Raw genomic sequence first — 17004 nt, forward strand, 5'->3', positions numbered from 1 at the left:
TTCAATCAATCTGCAATGTATTTCTTACATACCTTTAAGTCATTCTTATAGATCACTTACCCACTTGGGAATCACAAATAGTCATGTGTGGGGCACCCAATCCTGTAACACTTCCCAGCCTCATCGTCTCAAACATGCCTGCCTCTGTAAAATGTAGGGTGTCACGATGTTTCATCGAGGGACGCTCCGTGCCTAAAATGTTAGATATTTAAATCTAGATGCAGGTTAGGACATATGACTTCCAAAAAAAAAAAAAACTCGATTCAATTATCAAAATGAATACTTCTAGTTTCATTAAGTTTAATATCATTTGACTTGGAATTTAAAATGCACGTGCTTCTTCCTCACCAACAACTCTGTCAATTTCCTCCTGGCATTTGGACTGGATTTCCGGATGCTTGGTCATAAAGTATACAAACCAGTCCATGGTAAATCTGGTAGTGTCTACTCCAGCTAGATTGTATTTAAAGAATACTTTCTTTAGATCAGAGCATAACATGGATTAGGTGAAAATAAGGAACAGTAATTAATCTCATAAATCGTATGAAAAATGCAAAATTGAGAGCAGGACAATCGCGGACCCCTGGAAACACCATAGTTGGGTTTAGCTGCCTAGGAGGAGTAAGCATCCCCATAGCAAAAACAAAATACATATAAGAATTTAAAAAAAAAATAAAATGTTAGAGGAAACCTACAATTTTCAATAAACAACTCAATTATTTGTTCCTTTACTTAATATATCACTGCAATAGATACTACCTCTACTTTTGGTTTCTGAGTTCCTCTAACCCAATGAGTGCTGCCCACTACACATGTTTCATAATGCCTCTACTTTCCGAGTGATTTGCAACTATTTGGTGGATAATGTATTCGAATACACACTTGCTAGGCTTTCTGGTTCTTCTATGGAGGTGGGATTTATTAGAAGAAATTTTTATTGCTTGGCTATGTTGTAATCAACATGAATGTTTCTATAATCAATTGTTGTCCTACCAAAAATATATCCGATATTGTCAGAACTAAGCGTGTATCGTCCAATTTTTCCATTGCCGCTTCATCCCCCTCGTTTTCCGCTTCCTGTCTGGCGATCAGTAAACTATCGATGAAGTCTCTATTTATACCTTGAAATATATTCACAGTTTTAAAGAATATATAACGAATTTTTTTCTGAGATCTATAAAAGAAATGCGTTTATTTCTCCCCTAGATCATCAACTGTAATAAGATCTATTTCTGTTACTTCGTATTATAAAATTCCTTGAAAGAAGCCTTCAAAGACATTTTAACAAATTTTAAGAAAAAGTATAACCTGGTTCGAAAGTATCCACGTGTTGCTTGAATTTATCTCGAATTATATCCAAAACTCTTTTCATATTGCTGGATAGCTTCTTCCATTTAGTTGTGGTGTAGACATCTTTGAGATATGGAACTATATCCTCTAGTACCCCTGCTCCAAAGTCCTTAATCAACCCGTCATCTAATTCCAGAAGTGTTTTAACTTCCGGGTCATCAATGTCTCGCCTTTATATCATTAATTTATTATTAGGTAGATAAATGATTATAGCGAGGATATGGTATTGTTGTGTCACATTATAGAATGCTAAAAGGAGTCAACAAAAGTTTATTGATAAGAATTCCCCGAATAAGAATAAGCATATCATTAGATAGAAAGTATGAAATAAAGATACTTCTCTCCAAAACAAATAGTGTACAGTTGGTGGAAAATCATCAGATCCAAATGATTTCTAATGATGAACGGATCTTTCTCTTCTGCCATTTTATCCAAGAATTTGTTCATGTTGTTTTGTATCATGTTCTCCAGTAGATCACCTTGTAGATAATGCCTAAACGTATGTAAAACGTGATAAAGATAATTCACAATTAGTGGCATTTTTAGACCACTCCATGCTTTTATCATATCCTCAGCATTCAGATCATGCTACGTTTTGGATATAAAGATTCCACAGATAGAAATCTGAATGTATGACGATATCAATCACTGTATGCATAGTAAACACTAAACAGTAGTTTATGATACCAGAAACTTAAAAAATCATCATTGTGTATATGTATATCCTGAGGTTCACTATGAGTGTATTAATGACTGACTGACTTATTCTCAAGAACCAAAACTCGTATAAAGGGTGGATGGAAGGGAAGGAAACAGTTATCCCTTTGATGCATCCAGACATAAATGACTAATACGTCATATATACTTCCGCTCGGATATTAACCAATGAGGTTTTCCCCTATCATCAGTGAGTTACATAATAGAATTCAGATAAAGTTAAAGAAATAAAGACCCCATAGATCTTAGGTAATAGTATGATACCACTTAGGCATAAAATATATCGGCCACCTTGGCCTTATAGGAACCACCAAAGTTCATGACCTAGGCTATATCAAGTAATATAAAATACTTTTCCAAAAGACCGTTAAAAAGCCACGGGAGAAAACGTGTCCTTCCACTTGCATGCATGCCTAAAGAATGACTAATAAATCACATGCACCTCCGCTCGAATATTAACCAATGAGGCTATAGCTACCCAAAATGTTCAATACTCACAAGTCTAGAGGACGAGGTGAATATTGGGGTTAGCTAATGTATCAACTTCACCGAGTGAGCTATCAATTATTCTGTTATATGATTAAATAATTTAAAACATTGGATCGGCTAACAAAACGATACATGAACAACCATCTTCGTTTATAGCTATCTGGGAGCGTGCACGGTCTGGTCGAGAATGATTAGATTAATCACTATATCACTGTTCGTTATCTTCACTATTTTGTTTATAATTGAATAATCTAAAACAAGACCAAACATTTTTGAATGTCCCATTCCCTTGATATACATATGTATGAATTCAATAAACATCAGTCCGCGAATAATTACAAATTGCAAACAGTGAATATTGACTTATATTATTTTTCACTATTGCATGGAATCGAACGTGACTTTCAATGTACAATTTGAAGCTTTTAAATCGACTTAGTATGTTGGTGTTCTTTGTACTTCACAGATAAATCAATAACATCATAATAGTGTAAAATAAATAAATAAAAAATAAAAACACACACACACCCCAATATATATCGCATAACAAAATCTGGTAAACATTATAGGACCAAGTTATACCGCTCCAAACTCTTTCTATGTTTAAGTCTTACCTAATAGCTTTGCCTGCTATCTTTCTGTGATATTTCCACGTGGGTGAGTACGTACTTAATACTATGTCCTTGCCACCTTCACTAAACATGTCACCTGCGTTCACAATTTCCACATATCAGTAATTAAATCATTATTGATTTTCTTAAATTGATTTTAAAGGTATATGTGCACAATTATTTGATGCTACATTTTAAATACAAGATATTGATTGATTGTATATTTTAACATCTCTTTCTTTATCATGTGGATACGTCATCATTGTCGGTGAAAGACTGTAAACTTTAGGTCTATGGTCGTGCTTACGGCCTTTGAGCAGAGAGATATAAATAACGCCAACCAAAGACGTACAAAAGCAATATAAGTCAAGAATTAACTACCAATTTGGAATGTCGACCTAGTCCTTGCACAAGCATTATATATCGAAATTGTAGATACATGTACTATGTTAGTTTGGAATAAAAAAAAACACATTGATTATTAGTTCATCTGTACTGCCGCCGTAAAATGACTGAAATATTGCCAAAACGGCATAAAACCTTAATCAAACAATCAAAGAAAATATTGCATCTTGCATGGTATTGATTACATATCCCATTATAATACAGGTGTATTGTACTCAAATGTATGAATGTTAGTACTTGATGGAAAATTAGGTCGTCCAGCAAAATCTGCCTTCTTTTTCACCATTGCTTCTATTACAACCTCAGCATCATTCAGGAATATCATGGTTACTGGACCTAAATGTATTGTGTGTAGGTTATAGAAGATATATAGATACATGAATAGTTCAGGGCCTGGTGAGCATATTTAGTATGACGTTATTACCGCTAATCCATACGAGTTTCAAAGTGTCTGCATAATAATAGGATTACATTAATATATATAGGTTTATATGAAAAAGGAAAATTTCTTTTATACAGGTAAAATGAATGTTAAGGTATCTCGATCGAGCATCTTTCAATAGATTTGCATTCGTATATATACAATGTAACTTGTAAAATCCTGACTTTAATATCGTCTACAGCGTTTCTAGTTGGACCAGTTTTAAAATACAATTTGATACAATGAAATACAAGATTACATCATATCTTTATATTGTAGTTATGTTCTTAAATATCAAAGATATTACAAAACTACGCCATGCAATAAAACTGTTTAGTAAAATTACACTAACCAAAAGACAAGCGCACCACTGGACCATATACCTTGGAAAGCTCAGCAATTCTTCTGTGCATTCCAACAGAGGAATAAACTGAAAAATGTAAAGAATATCTGTTACAATTAATTTCTCAATAACATACACTCATAATCGTGCAATCGGCAATTAGAATTTGCCGTTAAAGGATGGGAAATGGTGATTCAAAACGAGAAAGAATGAGTTATTGGATTTTTCGTACATTTTTTCGTCCATTTGCAACACTTTATTGTTATTGAAATCCTCTTACAATACAATACGAACAGTCACTGAAACGTTCTACTCTACCATTTTCCGTTCCCTCAACGTGTGCTCACCGTTCGTTTACTGTACGCGCTCTATATGAGTGAAATATCCTCGAGAGGGACGTTAAACAATATACAATTAATCAAGCCATCACATTTTTGCGCTCACCGTTCACACAGTGTTCGCCGTTCTCTTCTCATTCGGCCTTCTGTCTTTGCATTGTCATTCGGAACACCAAGGTGAAAAGATTGATTTTCATAACGAGGCGAAAATAAAAAAGGAAGAGTGGAAGGAAACTTTCTTATTATATCAGAAATCTAATTTCAAAGTACAAAATGTCAGGATTATCAACTGTGAAAATTCAAGGGAAAATGCTCACCACTCAATAATTTGTAACATCGAGACAAGGCATACTCAATTTCATAAAATGATTTGACACGGAGCATCTATACCGTCCGTGTTCTTTGTTTAATGCATCTGTCTTGACTCCTTTCGGAGGTGTTCGTTAATTACATGTAACCCAAACGACCAAGCTCGTAACTGTTGAAGCCATGCATGTACGCCTGTAAGTTCTGGACGTCTTTACAGTGCTAATCACTAGACTATATTCTTTCCTTTCCTATACATTTTACATGTCTATACTAGTGCATTCAAAAACTAAATACCATGTATAATTTGTCAAAATGTAATACTATACCGAGATAACGCCCCAATATCAATGATTTATCATGAAACTGTCAAGAATTCTAAACATTATAGAAAATAACAAACTTGTATTTCCCTAGTATTCGGTGTACATATGTATACTTTAACCTGTACATGCACAATAATAATGTAAACAATGTGCAAACGGAATTTGCTTTTGTTTCTGTATGACTGCTGTGTGCATTAATCAGGTAAAATTTACGATTATTTCATAAGAAATATACAACCAACTATCTATTTTGTATTGCTTATAGGAGTTATGAGATTGATCACTGTTCGTTATCTTCACCTTGCATACATCCAATACTTGTACAGAAATACACTATGCTTTATTTAGACTAGATATTTTCAGAACTGTAGAACATGCAGTTTCCGGATTATGGTTTATTTTATCATTTATTCATTCATTACATATTATCTGACTGTGGAATAAGTACAATCCAAGGGGAAAATCCGAAACATTCCCAATATATAGGTCATCTTGCGTTCACAGTATGCTCATCGTTCACTTTGAGCTCCGTTCAACAAATTCTGTCCACTGTTCGCCCTGCGTTCACTCACCGTTCAAGTGGGAAAGAACATGACTGAAGAGACATTATTTGTCGAAATGCGCATCTGGTGCATCAAAATTGGTACTGTATAAGTTTTAAATTACATTCAGGGACTGTACAATGTTCATGAAGGGTGAAGATTAATCAATCTCATAACTCCCACAAGGAATATAAAATAAAGAGGTGGATAAATACGGACTCCCAGACACCAGAGGTGAGATAAGGAGAAGCAAGTACTCCCTGTCGAAAGGTCATGTGGTTGGGCATATCTTGTAAATGTGTAGTATGGATTCGGCATTTCAATTTAGCTCTAGGGGTCCAAATAGGAGAGGAAATGGTTTGTCATCAGAATACTGTAACACGTTTACCTGATCAGGATATAGGGATCACGGCGGGTGTGACCGGTCAACAGGGGATGCTTAATCCTCCTAGGCACCTGATCCAACCTCTGGTGTGTCCAGGGGTCCGTGTTTGCCCAACTATCTATTTTGTATTGCTTATAGGAGTTATGAGATTGATCACTGTTCGTTATCTTCACCTTGCATACAAATAAAATACGAGCCAAGGATATTGCCAATAGACTACTCTGAGCACGGGTGTATATAAAAGGTAAATATAAGGAACGGTGATCAATCTCCTAAAACACATAAAAATATAAAGCAGAGACAATAGCAGATTTGCTCTTATGTACCCAAGACGAAGGAGCACTCTTCTTAATATTTCACACCAACTGCGCGTTTCTTCTTGATTCATATAGTAACAAAATCAGTAGAAAAAGAACTACCTTACTAAAACCCATATGAAGCACATCAGGTAACATTGGACCTATCGTCTGTAATTGCAAATAATATCATTATAACTGGAATTTGCGAAATGTTGACTTTAACCGAGGCTGTTAAAATCCTTATATCATGAATTTATTTCGCAGTAGCCTGCCTGGGCACACAATGATATATATGGGAAAAATATCCATTCATATCTCCTTGCTCAAATTACATTTCCATTCCATAATCTGTAATTTTATCTCCATCATCCCCAGTCCTTCATGTCATATAGACAGTCAAATAGATTTGATTGTTTTAGTTGAGAGTATTGGATATATCAGGGGTTGATTAGTATACACTGCATTTCCTCAGCATGGCTCTACAATTATACAGTTCTAACCATAATCCACCTAACGTTTTAGAATTATATTTTGGATAGCCTGATTATCTTTCCTTTTACACTTTCTCACGTTCTTGTACAAGTGTCACTTTCCAAAAAATATTTCAGGACAATAATATATCTTTTCGCTTCTCTCTCAAAGAACAAAATCATATAAATTTATCATTTTATGAAAGTTTCCCAACCTCTTTAGAACTCGGATAAACATTCTTGTCCAACGAATCTCAAAGTAGGTGATGTCTTTAAGAAAGTAAATAAGAGTTTAAGGTTATTATTGCATGCAAACTCAGTCTGGTAGTGCACGGTTCATCATTGAAGAATATATATAGACTAACGTTACCTGGTACCTGGGTTTGTATGTAAAACTTATACGGTACCAATTTTGATGCACCAGATGCGCATTTCGACAAATAATGTCTCTTCAGTGATGCTCAACCGAAATGTTTGAAATCCGAAATAACTATGAAGTTTTAGATCTAAATATAGCCAAAAACAGCGTGCCAAACAAGTGGAACCAAATTCGTCCAAGGATAAGAGCTATGCATGAGGGAGATAATCCTTAATTTTGAAATGAATTTCTAAATTTTATAACAGCAATTAAATATACATCCGTATTTTCAAGCTAGTAACGAAGTACTTAGCTACTGGGCTGTAGAGACCCTCGGGGACTAACAGTCCACCAGCAGAGGCCTCGACCATATGGCTCAATAAATGATTGAATACGCCGGTTTCGAGATACGTCCGAGATATTTCCCTTTGGAGAACTCTCGTACATAGTAAGGCGCGAAAGAATTTGTTTACACGCGGGAGTGGGACAGATATTCATCACAGCGTAAGTGAATGTACTCAGTAAGTTTCTCATACGCTATTTGATAACCCGAATTCGACTGATACACAAACTAAGTAAGTGATAAGTATTTAGGGAGTAATTAAATACATAGAATTCTTATCCTATCACGTTATTTCGCTGGTCATAAGTACCATATCCAAGATATTTCTTGCAAATATAACATTGTTTGCATGTTTCCACTTCGGTAAAACATTTCTTTCGATAGTATTTAGTATTTCCCACATTTACATATTTAAAGAGAATCCGCTTTTAATACATTTCGTCGTCTTCCTCGTTGGCTGTATATCCACTCTGTCTCACTTAGGCATTCAAAGTTCCACTAAATGCACCTCCTATACAGAAGAGTTCGTATCTCGAAACTGGCGTATTGAAACATATACATGAATTATTTATGACTTGATGCCCATGTACATTTTATTAATGAACAGAATATTTCAAAGCAATTTATATAAACGCGCAATAGAAACAGACACACCTAGTACGTATGGAGAATTAAAGTACCTAACATTGGAGATTCAAATAACAAAATAAGCACACGTTACAGATTTGTTGGTTTCATGTTAGATGTCGCTCATTTCTACATCATGTTAGATGTCTCTCATTTCTACATCATGTTTCCCTGAAATGATACATTGGTTTCATAAAAAGGCTCCAGTAGATGCATGAAATAATGTGATGATAAAGGATAGTGATCAGGTGGTAACAGATGTCTAACTGAGAGGAGTAAGCATTAGCTGTTGACTGGTCACAACCGCCATTAACCCTCTTTCTCCATTACGTAAATAGAGTAATCCGTAGTCAAAATCAATATGTAAAGGGAGGATAATACGATTATATCAATTCGATGATTTCTGTGACATTACGACGTTGTGTATAATTGTTTTGTGTATCGTTTATATGGATATTGTCTAGTATGAAACTGCATTTTCTTTCCTACCCAGAAAGGTGAACACACAAAGAGTAATAAAAATTCCAAAATCATATAAAAATGACATAGACACGATAAAATAAACTTATCGTATTTTTTATCTATTCGATTAAAATGTGGTTGAAACTTTATTTATCTCAAATCCTTATGATATGTATTGAATAAAAAGATTGACCTTTGTAATGTCCAATAAGTGGTATGCACCATGGTCCCGGTGGCAGACGATATCGCATTCGTTTGATGACGTAATACACCAGAAGACCCATGCCAACTGCCACCAACACGGTCTGCGTGTCTAGAGAAATGTTGATCATGCTGATTCACTGCCTTTTTTCTCTCTGCAATATAGAAACATTGATTTTCCAAACAAGATAATTCTAAAGTCCTTCATTTCACACATAAAAAGTTCGATTCTACGATTGCCTTATTCATGAAGACTATTGCACATCGAAAGGTTAAGTCCCGTAACATTTGCCGAATTATGGAGAATTATTAATATTGTGCATTTGTATTGCGCCTTATATAATCAACACAACTACCCTAAAGTGCTTTACATGCTTACTCCTCCTAGGCACCTTATCTAGGGTATATCTAGGGATCCGTGTTTGTATAGAAGTTACTAGTATGAGATTGCTCACTGTTCGTTATCTTCACCTTTATAGAAGTTATGAGATTGATCACTGTTCGTCATCTTCACCTTTCACATGTAACACAGACTCGAACAAAGAATAGTAAATACATAAATAAGGAAATGAGATAATAATAACCCGAGGTTAACATAGTAACTAAACGTAGGCAAATATTTCATAAATCCTGCAAAGAAATCAAAATTAGAGTATGGCAAACACCAATCCAACAACATACCAGAGGTGATATCCGGTTCCTAGAAGTAAACGCCCCCTATTTTCCATGAAAAAAACCCCGCATTAAATGATTTTGTCTATGAGAAACTTATTAAAAGAAAAATCAAGATTTTCAAAAAAAAAACGACTGAATCCCTCGGGCCATCTTTAGCTCTAAAGTGAAAGGTGAAGATAACGAACAGTGATCAATATTATAACTCCTATAAGCAATACAAAGTAGATAGTTGTGCAAACACGGACCCCTGGACACACCAGAGGCGGGATCATTTGCCTAGGAGGGGTAAGCATCCCCTGTCGACCTATCACACCCGCCGTGAGCCTTATATCCTGATCAGGCAAACGGAGTTATCCATTGTCAAAATCAGTGTGCCAAGAACGGCCTAACAATCGGTATGAAATATGACAGACAGCATTTGACCCAATGATAGGTTGTATTGACGAACTAGATCGTTATAACGACCATAGAATTCGCGAAATGCTGACTTCAACCGAGACTGTTGGAACCCCATTACCATCAACTTGTTTGTCAGTAGCTTGCCTCGATTTAAAACTGACTATACGCAGAACAAGCTCTTGTGTATCGAATCAGTTGAGAGATATAGACACCATATGCAGGTGATAATGGAATACTGCTACATAAATATGGGAAGTTGACGATGGAGAAGCTGAAATCATCCCGTTTGTCATACAGTTAAGTTGTCAGTTTGCCGTTGATGTCTACTTTCAATAAAATATCTAAGTATGAAACAAAACTGGACGACTCTGTGGTGTCTTTTATTTCAAGTCCACTGGGATATATTGAATCGACATATGAATGAAAAATAGTATTGTTAATAGATACATGTAATTCATCGTCGATATATCTAAATGTCGAATTGATGGCCACAGCAAGAGACTTTTTTCTTCTCACGTAGAAGTTTTTAAAATAAATCCTGCTTCATATGAATATAAGAACAGGTCAGCCAACAAAGGAGCACAATTCGTGCCCATGGGGATTTCAACATAATCGTGAGTATGTTTCGGCGAGAGTTATTTCCCGTGTATGCACTCATGAAACAACGGTCCAAAACTATCTTATAAATATGATATGTAGTAATGTGAAAAACAACGAGATGATATTGAAGTATGATATAACATGACAAACACAAAATCAATAATCACACCTTATCCAAAACACCCGCGGCACTCACTACTGTCTGTCCAGCATTTGAGTGCTATGTTTGGGGTGGCCAAGGCACGAGCGATTCTGCGACCTGATGGTCAGTGATCACGAGGTAAATGTTCGAACAACTGGACCACCGCGACGGAGTAATCCGTAGTCCAAACCAGTGTGTCAAGAATCATATACTTGTATTTCGTCAGGGGATACCTTAAAATCTTCATTTACATCTTGGAATGGACGAAAATAGTGTGAGGGGAAGTCTGCTTCTGACTAGGAAAGAAGAATTGCTCTAAATACTTGACTTAGTGGGAGGAAGGGGTGCACTTTGTTTCTTAAGCCTGGACACATATTTAACAATATCATACACCTTTCCAGGTGGGATCCTTTTTTCAATAAGTTTATCATTCAACTTTTCTGTACATTCATTGCTACATTATTGAAACAAATCAACAAAGTTTCCAAACCTCTTAAATAATGTAGAGGATATCTCGTTTTCATGCCTTTAACAAGACTTAGGCTTATCAGAAGGATGGACTATTGCATTTAGTTGAGGGTAACATTGAAAATATTCACCCCTCGAGAAACCATTGTCAACATACGCCTTGGTGTTTGTACTGAATGTTATATAGATAGCAAAGCAGCATAACTTACGTTTGTTGACATTTGACCAAGCACTATTATTATTGTTTTGTATATAAATGTGGGTAACGCTTAAACGACGTCGTCTAACAATCTTCGGCGAAACGTACGCGCATAAATTTGACGCATATGATTTTTTTTTTTCATATTACCCGTTGTCAAGTAATGTTACCCGTTGCTAGATATTATTTCCCTGGAGCACGTGCTTTCTATTCTCAAGGGGAAATTTTGCTTTTTCAAATGCTTCTCGACCAATCAGATTCGAGTATTTTACATGAAAGCATAATGAATTTTTAATTTGCATTTTAATTACATTATGTAAATCCGTGCCATTACATTTCCAGTTAATATACATCTTGTCTATAGACTTTACTCACATTGACTGAAATGGAAACTAAGCTTTGAAAGTCTGTTAATTTGTCATTTTGGAACTAATATGCATGCTCCTTAATAAACTATTTAAAAATAACCTGAATTAACACGTTCTAAATGTTGGCTTTTAACTGATAAAAGCAAGTGGTATTTTTAGTCGGTCAAATGTCAGTACAGGTTTTATCATCTACAAACAAATTTATAATCTCTTGCACAATACAGCAGTTTCAAAATAATCAATAAGTTTTATAGTCTACAAGATAATTCTGTGGTACCTAGTTCCGTCCTTTTTTCTGCTTCATCACAGAATATGTGATTGGATTTGCTAGTCGATTCATTAATCTTAATGACTTTAATTACCTGCCAGATCAGTACTCTTTATGTGAATTTTAGAACGTTAATACCATTATGATAAGCAACTATAGATGGATAGTTAAGATAATGAACAGTGCCGTGATTACATTTCTAAAAGAAAATAATATACAATTTACAGTGAAACAAACTCAAAACATGCATGGAAGACAATATGACAGTAGAACTAACACAAAGGGTTAACATTTGCAAGGTGCATGCAAACTGAATAGTAGTTTAACCGCAAAAACCGAGGCCCCGTGTCACAGCAGGTGTGGCACGATAAAGATCCCTCCCTGCTCAAAGGCCGTAAGCGCCGAACATAGGCCTAAATTTTGCAGCCCTTCACCGGCAATGCTGATGTCTCCATATGAGTCAAAGGTTCTCGAGTGGGAAGTTAAACAATATTTAACCAACCGTAGTGTTCTGCTACTTTCATGTAAAGTCGCATATCAATATAGATAAGCTTCATATTAACATGCTGACATTAACACGTCACACACTCGTGTAAATAAGTTGAATATTAACATGCTGACATTAACACGTCACACACTCGTGTAAATAAGTTGAATATTAACATGCTGACATTAACACGTCACACACTAATGTACATAAGTTGAATATTAACATGCTGACATTAACACGTCACACACTCGTGTAAATAAGTTGAATATTAACATGCTGGCATTAACACGTCACACACTCGTGTAAATAAGTTGAATGCTTACATGCTTATTGTACGCGGCATAAACTAAAAATTACTAGGAACGGTTTCATATGAACAGAGAATACGCAGTATAGTAAAGGTGTTCATTGTGTGCTGATTTCATGCAGAAGCCACATGAAAATTTATTGATGCAAGCATCAAATTCGGACGCAACTACTTACTAACTATCAAAACTATGCAAGGTGAAAAATTGAAGAAAAGGAACTGTGATCAATCTCATAAATACCGTAAAGAATATGAAATTGAGAGTAGGGCAAACACGAATACCTGGAAATATCAGAGGTGGGATCAGGTGTGTAAGCATCCCCTGAACTAACTGTAACTAAGCAAACCATTTTAGAAACATTCATGTTTTTATATCAAAGCTTATCTTTTCCTGCATTAGTCCTTCACTATAGTTCATTCTGGCAAGCTAAGGGTATTGCACACACTTTAAATGTATTAAGTAGCTTTCAAAATACTCATATGTAGAATGTATTTAACTATATAAAAGAAAAGATATTTCAATTTTTAAAGTAAGATATGAATATAGAAAAAAAAGAACAAAATAAACCATACAACAAAGAGAAAATAAGTACTACTTAACCTCTGATTACCAGAAATAAAACCACCAAGCTTCATTGTCGCTTTGAATACGAAAATAAATAGTATTATAAGTTAACTACGGAAGCCGATAGGTGCCAGGGTATAGAATTAATATTTATTTAATTGGCGGCCGCCACTTAATTTATGTGGCGGCCGTCGCTTAATTTAACTGGCGGCCGCCACTTATTATCTGGCGGCCGCCAGTTATTACTGGTGGCCGCCACATAAATTAACTGGCGGCCTCCAGGTAATAAGTGGCGGCCGCTAGTTAAATAACTAATAGTTGTATACCCTGGCACCTATCGGCTTCCATAGTTAACAGATCTCGGACACCGAAAATTCTAATTGTTATTCACACAAAAAATCGTGATTAGATATATGTGAAAACCGTAATTCAGTTCCATAAAATAGTCAAATAATTTAGTGTATTATTTCATAGTGCAGGCCCGCAGTAAATCACAATCGGTCCCCCCCCCCCCCCCCCCCCCTGAAAACCATAACCTCCTGGCGGCCAATATTAAAGTTGAAACTTACTAGGCCTATAAATTCACACATATACTAGTATAACAGAATTTGATAAGATGATATGGCAGTTCTATCAACAAAGGTTCATACCCTCGATCCAGAGTTTGATTTTTCGTTCCACACCGTAAGATTACTCGGGTACAACACACACAAGTAACACTTACCTGTCGTTGTTTCAGGAAACGTGCATCGGAATACACTGGTACCAGCGTCACGTTCATTTATAGCGCCACATATGCCTCTAGGTCAAAATCTAGTACTCTGACATACTGTGGCTATCCTAAATACAAACGCCGACAAGAAACATTGTTGCAAGCACTAAAGTTATAGGCTGGAAGATTTTGGGAAGTGTGAGAACTCACAACATTCTCGAAAGGGTGTTCCAAAGGAATCCTTTGTTTAAAATCGCGTGAGAATTATAAAGCGAAGGCTGTTAAAATTTAGAGTTTCGATCAAATCCGGAGATGAACGAACTAAATGAGAAACGTGTCGTAAATCATATTGAAGTAACAATTTATTACTAGCGCAGTCGGGGAATAATGCAGATAGTTTTAAGATTTTATTTACATCAAAGTCGACAGCAAGCCACAAAATAGAATATTATTTATTGCCAAAATCAGGGTCCAAATGGACATAAACATATATGTAACGAATATGATTATTGATACAAATAAAGACAATACACAGTGAAGAGTGATTCTTCCGAGTTAACACACTGTCATTGGTGGTATTTAAAGTTTCATATGTAGATACCAGTACTCAGTTGATATATAAACATGTACATTATACCTATGTACATGTATGAAAGTCTGTATACAAATGTATACACAGTTTACGCTGGTTCGATCGATCGATACAAGGCCTCGACTAACAATACTTTTGTCTGATAAATCCATATACGACTAAAGGTAAATAAAAAGGTCTGTGCCACTTTTTATTTAAAAAATAAAAGATGTTTACTAAGCAAACCACTGATTTATGAGAAATAGGGGTGGGGTTATAGTACAAGTCTACTTTGCCAAGTCCGATTTCTTAAACCGTGAAATCGTTCTCGTCAATACTTTACCAGTTTTAGTAGTATTTTGTCTACAGGGGATGCTTACTCCTCCTAGACACCTGATCCCTTCTTTGGTATGCCCAAGGGTCCGTGTTTGCCCATCTCTCTATTTTGTATTGCTCATAGGAGTTATGAGATTGATCAATGTTTGTTATCTCGACCTTTCATTCATTGGATAGGCTCATAAAATATTTACTTAAAGTAGCTGCCAGAATAAAGTAATAAAATTTGAAAGGAGTTGAATTATAATTCAATTCTTTTCGGTATGTTTATTAATTTTTTTCCTTTATTTGTGAAACAATATACTTTAACAATCGGGATGGGGGGGTTGGGGGGGGTTAGAAAATGACAAAGCCGGGGAAAAGGATGGTACCCACCGGCGCTTGCTTTAATATTTTTCATGACAAGTTATGGTTCTAAAATACATATGCATTAGTATGAAGTACATGTAACGATAGATTCTGTGGATGACTTCTCCCTTTAATTTCTCCTTCCCTTTTTCATAATAAGCCTTTTGACTTTACAAAATGCTGACCTCCTCATAACATTATCGCATAAAATTCCGTTCCGTTCCGCGTTTTAGCAACACCCCGTTGCTTGTTGGCGTGACGGTGTGTTGTGACTAACGCGAAGTCACGCTTTTGTAAATGGCCCTATCCGGACACCATAATCAGATATGTAGTTTTCTCCAACTGAAAGATAATGTAATGGAATTTTTGTGCACAAATCTTGCAAATTCAATTCATAGGGAGTATGATTGGAGTATGATCGGAGTGTTATGCATCTCCATAGGATAAATCAAAACTCTGTACAGCATACTCACGAATGTTTGTTATACCTAGTGTAACATAAAAAAAAAGAACCTGATCAGAGACACAATTTTTGAGGGGCTATTAATAGGTTATCATTATCAATAAATTGTTTTGGAAAAATATCATTAAAACTACAATATCATATTGATACAGAAATAACAATAAGCCATTAACACTGAGTGTTGGTTGGTTTGGTTTTACACTGTTTTATGTACAAAAATGACCTGAATGTCATTGCAGCATATCAATGTGTACTAAGTCGCTTCTGTTCGTTGATTGATTGATTATATATTGTTTAACGTTCCTGTCGAGAATCTTTCACTCATATAATATAAAGACGTCATCATTGCCGGTGAAGGGTTGCAAAATTTAGGCCTATGCTCGGCGTTTACGGCCTTTGAGCAAGGAGGTATCTATATCGTGCCACACATGCTGTGACACGGGGCCTCAAGTTTTACGATCTCATCCGAAGGACTGCCCCATTTAGTCGCTTCTTACGACAAGCAAGGGATACCGAGGACCTATTTTAACCCGGATACTCACGGCACTGAGTATAATGTACAATATCCTGTAAACGTTGTATGGTGTTTTATGTCCAATTCAATAATTTGTTACTTATAAAAGCCACCAGGTGAAATACCATGAAGTTTGACCTCTTTGTGGCGCTCAAGGTCATAGGGGTGAAGGTATTTTATCATGCCGACGCCTCTTTTGACACGGGACCCCCGTTAATATGGGTTTATCGGAAAGACCCATAATTAGGGCATCGCATTAAATGCGGGAAGCCCTATAGTAATCACAATGTCCGTCCGTCCGTCAACACTTGCTTTGTGACACGATAACTCAAACAGTTTTTATCGTACAGTTTTCAAATTTTGTACAGAAATACTTTACAATAAGAGGAAGACACATATAGAGCTTGGAGTCATGTCACTTTGTCTGTCTGTTTAAATGTCATCATCTTTCTTATTATGACCGTATTTATTTACCACTGTCTAAGGAAGATAATTCAATTTGAATTATAATATGCATTGTATTGATATGTTAGAAAATTTACAAGAAATAACTCTACAAGATTGTGTATGTGTATATATTTGTTTT

General features: G+C 35.7%; 1 pseudogene; it reads right to left on the reverse strand.

Moving 5' to 3' along the window:
* The window catches only part of LOC125668168 (steroid 17-alpha-hydroxylase/17,20 lyase-like), a 29598-nt pseudogene extending 15159 nt beyond the window's left edge, over positions 1–14439 (reverse strand).
* Between the last annotated feature and the right edge of the window lie 2565 nt (positions 14440–17004).

Source organism: Ostrea edulis, chromosome 4 (genome assembly GCF_947568905.1).
Source record: "Ostrea edulis chromosome 4, xbOstEdul1.1, whole genome shotgun sequence".
Taxonomy (NCBI): Eukaryota; Metazoa; Mollusca; class Bivalvia; order Ostreida; family Ostreidae; genus Ostrea; species Ostrea edulis.